Below are 6,919 nucleotides of genomic sequence, written 5' to 3'. Positions count from 1 at the left end.
CTCCCAAGTTGTGGAGGTGTTTGTAAGAGTAACTGGAGGGGAGGTAGGAGCGGCCTCTTCTTTGGCCCCAAAAATTGGGCCTTTGGGTTTGTCACCGAAGAAAATCAGTGAAGATATTGCAAGAAGATTAAAATAGAAATGATCTGGCTACGAGGACACGATCTGGGCCGAGGAGTCACGGCGGGCAGATCGGTCGATTCTGCCAGTGAAGAGCACCCTCGAGGGTAGCGTGGTTCGAATCTTAAGCCATGCTTTTCATCGGCCAAGCATATCTAGGCGTGGCCGGAGACATGCTAGAAGAAGAACCACCTCTTGACTTCTGCGACTGCATTTCGAAAACGTGTAGCATTCTCAAACCAAATGGAAGGAACACCCAAGAAGTAGCATTCTCAAATCAAACAGAAGGAACACCCAAGACCATAGCCCACAGAAACACTCTAGAAAAAAAAAAATTATCCTCTATTTGCACTACTTAAAACTACACAACAAACATAGTCGCAGGTAAAACTGAAAGCACACTGAAGTTTTATGTTTTTACAAGCGAGAAGACAAGAAAACAATAAAGAACAATACGGTCTGCGGCATATTTAGTTTTACAGATGGTTTGGTAGGATAAGATAAAGGAAAAGGCTACAAGGTGGATCAATGCTCTCCACGCATTGTGTGGATTAAGAAGACAATTAGCAGTAGATTTAAGGAGGAGCATCTATGGAGGCATCCAGGGTAAGCAAAAACATGTAAAATGTAGCAGTCCAAGCATGAGGGAGTCAAATGGGTGTGCTCTAAAACCATTTTTCTTTCAATAGAAAATACATTTGGGACATAGAAAATCTTGCAGGGACTCGATCTAGCGCATCACGTTGATCACAATGTCCATTGCTTGCAGAGCCATAGCCCTTAAGATAAATTTGTTTTAAAAAAATGGAAAATTAATCACAATTTTTAACAAACATTGATATCAAGATAGGAAAACCCTTTGGCGGCAAGCCTTCCAAAGGGGGTTAGATGAAAATTAATAGAAAATAAGAAGTAACCTGCACAAATTAGAGCAAACAGAAGTTAATCAGGTTTGGCGGTAAACCAACCAAACTCAAAAAAAAAATTCAATTTCTTCCATCTTAAGAAAATTAAAAAAGAAATTAGTGAAATCTCTCTCAAGAGTCTCCTTCGAATCGTACCTTCATGCAAACACTCAAAACAAAGATTAAACTACTCTGGTACCATGTTAGAAATGGAAAAAGAAATATGTAAATAAGCAATACCAAGAAAGAATCTAAGTGAGTAAATGCATGAAAAGATATTACCTTAAGATAGGAGAGAGAAAGCTTCAAGATCCAACACCATGAGACAAGATATTTGGAAAGGGGAAAGCAAAGAAAACCCCTTGTGACATTATGAATGAGGCATGAAAAGCCTAAGAAGGATGAGAGAGAGAGAGAGAGAGAGAGAGAGAGAGAGAGAGAGAGAGCAATCGCTCATACAGTAATTGAGAAGAGGAAGAAACCTCGTTAGAAATGAGAGAGGAGGGTCATCTCTTAAATAGAGATGAGAGAGAGGAGTTAGAATGTAACTCCCATGTCTATGAATTCCACCATTCATAAGTGTGTGAGGCCAAGTGTGAGATTCCTCTTAAGGAGGAATAATCTAAATTACAAATTACAATAAATATTTGTCCTCACATATTCCACTAGAGGACAAAATAAGATGTAGTGGAAAAAGGACAGAAAAGAAATATATTAGGATACCTTGGCTTATATCCTAATATATTATAACAATAAAAAAAGGAGGTCTAACCTTGGTTTATAAACACACCAAGGAAAGATTACAACTTCTAACAGTCAAGTCGGCTCATTTATAACTTAAAGTAATTAATATTCATTTCCTTAGTCGGCTAGAGCCAATAGATAAATCAATTAAACTCAATATGTCAAAATAAGAAAATCCTTTGATAGTTGGCCCCACTCAATAAACTCTAACTCAGAAATGATTTTTCTATGTTAACCAAGTAAACTCAATTAACACTACATATTCACAAAGATCTTTTGGTAACCAAGTGAGCTCAGTTAACACTGGTTCCATCCAACATTTCCTTCATTAACCAAGTCAGCTCGATTAACACTCATCTTCTGTAGACTTTCCTTTGATGCCTGAGTGAACTTGGTAGACATTGCTTTCTAAACTAGGCAAATATAGGAACACTCAGTAGACACAAAAAATTGTCTTCACTACTCAAGTGAGCTCGGCATGCACTGACTTATAATGATATGACATTTGTGTAATCATCAAGGACAATACACAATTAATCAATTGTATCCAACAATCTCCCTCTTTGGCATTGATGGCAACACAAAATGTCATAACATAATGAAATTTTGGAACAAGAATGAAGTAAGGAACATATTTCTATTTTCATTTTGATTCACATCTATGAAAACTTTATCTATCAATATGTACTCTTTGTTCCTTTGGTTTCTCCCTCTATCAGGAAACTTCTAACTACAACAACTTTTTCCAAGTCCATTCTTCCTCTTTAACATTGCTTGGTCAAATAAGTCCTTAAATCATTCCATTTTTCTCTCCTTTCCATCTATGCAAACAACCATCATTGCGATATCAAATAGTAATCCAACTTGCCTCTTCAACCCTTCTTTCTTCTCAATGACCACATCAACCATTAATATCTTCCCATCATGTGGTAATGCATCATAAAAATTCTTTAAGATCTTTATACAGTGCTCATCATCCCAATCATGCAAAATCCACTATATAGATAACAATGAAACATTTCATTAGACTACCATTTGAAAACTCAACTTTAACCTAACTTTAATTTCAATAAAAAAAAACTTTAAAAAGTAAAAATACCTTAAAAAATATGGCATCTGCTAAAGGAATTTTTTCGAACATATTACCTTCCACATTGTCGATTCCTACAATGTAAAATCTCTATGAATAATAATACAAGCTATATTTGTGAGCATCTTCTAATGTTATAATTGCTAACATGCAAGTCTTGATTGGTGAGAATCTATGGAAGTTTAGAGATAGAAGATTTTTACTAACCTTGTATGGGAGCAATAGTACTTATAACATGAGGAAGGTCAAAATTGATGCCATAAATGTGTGGATATTCTTTCACAATTAAAGATATTGTAGAGCCAACCCCTCTTGTGACATCCACTACACTCTTGAAGCTCTTAAATCCATCATAAGTCTTCACCACAGAAGCCATTAAAGGGCCAACATCACTAGCCATGCCCTCATTGAAAATCCTATTTGGCTTAGGATTGTTGCTCATGTACTCAAATAAGTTCATCCCATGGGCTTTCATGAACGCATGGACACCATCTATGATAGAGTCATGGAGATGTTGATAAGCATCTACTACACACTTTGCATTAATGGCCACCACAATAGGTGCACATGATTGTTGGGCACCATTTTTGACAAGAAACTTAGATAGGGTAGTGAGGCCATACTTGTATTGGGTAGTGTCACCATGATCTACTATGCTCTCTTCTTTGAAGATTCCCATGGAAGCCAGAAGCCTCATGATTCTAAACAAGTACATAGTGTGGGCAGGTTTGTTGGTGGAAGTAGAAATATGTGAAGCAATTTGCTCCACACTATTGATGCATGATTCCAACTCCAATGGCAAAATAGATGTGGCCAATACAAACACTGAGATGTGGTTAACACAATTGCTGATTCACTATTTTTAACTACCAGCACCATTTTTAACTCTGAGTTTAGATTGACATGCATCTTTGACTGTAGCGTATGTAGGGGAAGGTTTACACTTCAGTTTATATAATTACGATAATTGTTGTAAATGAATATAGATTTGTGTTTCAATAGCTCTATTTTCTCTTTTATTTATGCAATTTGTCTTCTTTCTTCTATCAAGATTCTCCTTTTTATTTTCAGATTTAGCTGAAAATCTTACATGGTATCAAAGCCTAGTTGGTTAGAAGAAGTATTATTTTTGTTGTAGGTATTACAGATTAGAGCTTGTTTAAAATGAAAATTTTTCATTACATTGGGGATTGTTAATGTGTTTCTATTTGTAATCACAAACTAAGAAAAAGTTCCATTTTAGGGGAGATCAATGATGTCTAGTATGTATTTTTATCCATCTATTGTCAAGCTAACCTCAGAAAATTATCTATCTTGGAAAAAAGGGATAAAAGATCATTGCATTGTGCAAGATCTAATGCCCTATCTCCTTGGATACATTTCTGAGCCAAGCAAGTATGAATAGAAAATTGCATGGTTTAATAGTAATGATATTGTCTATGGACTAATATGTATTACTATTTCTGAGGGTATTTTATATCATATAGAGCACACAGAGTGCCCTTTCATTGCTTGGACCATCATCCAGCAGTTGTATGGAGACATTGATTCTTCATCTGAAAGTGATGATTCCTTGGATAATCGAACTTCTATGGGTGATACTAAGATTTTAGTTGCCTCATCTTGTCTGAACACATCCTTTGTGGATGATCAGTTTATTAATGACCTTGGTGCTTCTGTTGTTTCTTCAAAGATTAGAGTTGGTTCATCAAAAGCTTCTAATGTTTCTTTGCAACAGGATCATTTGTGTCTCCCAAATCCAGTTCATTGGGATAGATTTCTACCATACGTATTATTTTTATTTGTAGAATCCCTCATTTTTTATTTAAATGATAGCATTGATTTTATTCATCTTCTCTTTGATGAAGGTAACTCTTCTTTAGTTGTTGTGAGGGAGCCTCCTGGCCCTCTTCTTCCTTCTCTACATAGTCATTCTTCACATATTGATACAAGTTTGGATACATTTGCACAACATTTTGAGGAGATCTATTTTCCTTTTGAGGTGAAAAATGTATCGTTTGATTATGTTCTACAATAGTTTCTAAAAGATTATAGTCATTTCAAGATCTATATAGAGACCATGGAGCAATTGTCAGAGGCATCATACATTTTGAGATTTCTTCCTTCATATTCCTTTTAGGATTGGGGAGACTACATTCATATATCTTTAGTTATGTTTCTTTCTAAAGGGAAGAATGTTGTTTGAAGATCATGGACCTCTTTCTGCACTCAGTTTCGAGTATCTACCATTGACTACACATTGCGGAGGAATCTATCTTCTCTTCCATTTCACTTTCTTGGAGATCTTCTCAGGGTCAAAGAAATTGTAGCATGGTAGTTGTATTACTTTATTAGAAACTATTTTGAGGGGGGGGTTTATTCCCACTGGGTTTTCCCTCTTTCCTCTTTATTTTCTTCAAAATTTTCTTTTCTCCAAAGTTAGAATTAAGGGGGGGTGTTGGTGCATAATTCCAACTCCAACGGCAGAATAGATGTGGCCAATGCAAACACTGAGATGTGGTCAACGCAAATGCTGATTCACTATTTTTAACTGCCAGCACCATTTTTAACTCTGAGTTTAGATTGACATGCATCTTTGACTATAGCGTATGTAGAGGAAGGTTTGCTCTTCAGTTTATATAATTAGGATAACTGCTGTAAATGAATATAGATTTGTGTTTCAATAGCTCTGTTTTCTCTTTTATCTATGCAATTTGTCTTCTTTCTTCTATCAAGATTCTCCTTTTTATTTTCAGATTTAGCTGAAAATCTTACACACACTGAGGGGATTATCACCACCATGGATGACAATAATGTCTGGAATGTTAAGTAAAATAGCAGTCCGAAGAGGGCCAGCCTTAAACATCACACACTAACCAAGAAATTAAGCTTGGAAAACTAAGTCAAACTTTGACTATTTAACACTTTTACTCTAGGAATGAAGCATTAGTGTGTCATGTTTAAGCCGCTCGCCCAAAGAGCCATTGGCTTGGCTGCTAAAAGAGTGATTTCATAGAGTGCGAGATGTGCTTCCATGGGAGACTCTGAACAAGCCATGGTTTGCCTCATCTAATACAAACTTTGTCCATTTATAGAAAAATCATGGGCAGAGCAACAAGGTCATCAAATTGTTTACGTTTACTGAGGTGGGTAAATGTCCAATCGATTGTCTGGTCAAGCGGTTCATGCGCGGCGTTTATGTTTCCACGTTTTGTATACATGTTTACAAAATTGTTTCCAACTGTAACATCTGATAAGAAATTGACTTTTTCCATTCTTTGATGGATGCCGATACCCTCTTACAAAACCATCATTCAAACGCTAATGGCGACTCTTCCTTGTACAAGACCAAACGGAGAGAACAAATGTAATAATATGTCAATATGCAGCCGCCTCCAGCCCTCTGCACGGACGACAAGGTGGTCACACAACTTTAATTTACTAATTAATTTAAAAATCACACAACAATGTGTGATTTTTAAATTAATTAATAAATTAAAGAAAACGTCAAATCTAGTGCATTCTGTCGGCAACTGCAATTTATTCTCGTTGTCAGGCTTTATATTCACGTAAGGCGTGACATGCAAAGCTTGTGGCCGATTGGTGGAATGTGGACGGATACGATGTCTTCGATGGGCTTCCGTTCACTTAAACAATGACAACCGTTGATTTAAGAAAACAGGTCCTCCTCTTCATATAGAAAACATTATTAATGTAATATGTAACGTACTAAAGAGTGAACTTTCTAGGGATTTTTGTCCATTGTTGTACTGCTTTTTAGTCAAGGCACATTGTTTCTGGAATGTTAATAGTCCACTGAAATGATGGCAGAGATCCAGCGTTAGTCTTTCACGTAGTATGTGGAGTCTACAACAACAGCTTTAAATAATGGAAATGGTCACCACATGTAAGTTATTTGCCTACAATTTATGAATTCAAGGCATTCTAAAGCGAGAAAATAATATTTAACCTGCCCCACGAGTGCAAAGTCTTCTATCTTTGCCCAGAGAAAAATTATAGTTAATAGACTCCTGCAAAACTAGTCCTCCCATCCTTCCTGCAC

General features: G+C 36.2%; 1 pseudogene; it reads right to left on the bottom strand.

Moving 5' to 3' along the window:
* Positions 1 to 241: 241 nt before the first annotated feature.
* Positions 242 to 5,913, bottom strand: LOC149555622 (caffeic acid 3-O-methyltransferase-like; annotated as a pseudogene).
* Between the last annotated feature and the right edge of the window lie 1,006 nt (positions 5,914 to 6,919).

Source organism: Cupressus sempervirens, chromosome 5 (genome assembly GCF_028749045.1).
Source record: "Cupressus sempervirens isolate cs-2001-9-10 chromosome 5, ASM2874904v1, whole genome shotgun sequence".
NCBI classification, from domain to species: domain Eukaryota; kingdom Viridiplantae; phylum Streptophyta; class Pinopsida; order Cupressales; family Cupressaceae; genus Cupressus; species Cupressus sempervirens.
This window is presented reverse-complemented; position numbering and strand designations above follow the sequence as displayed.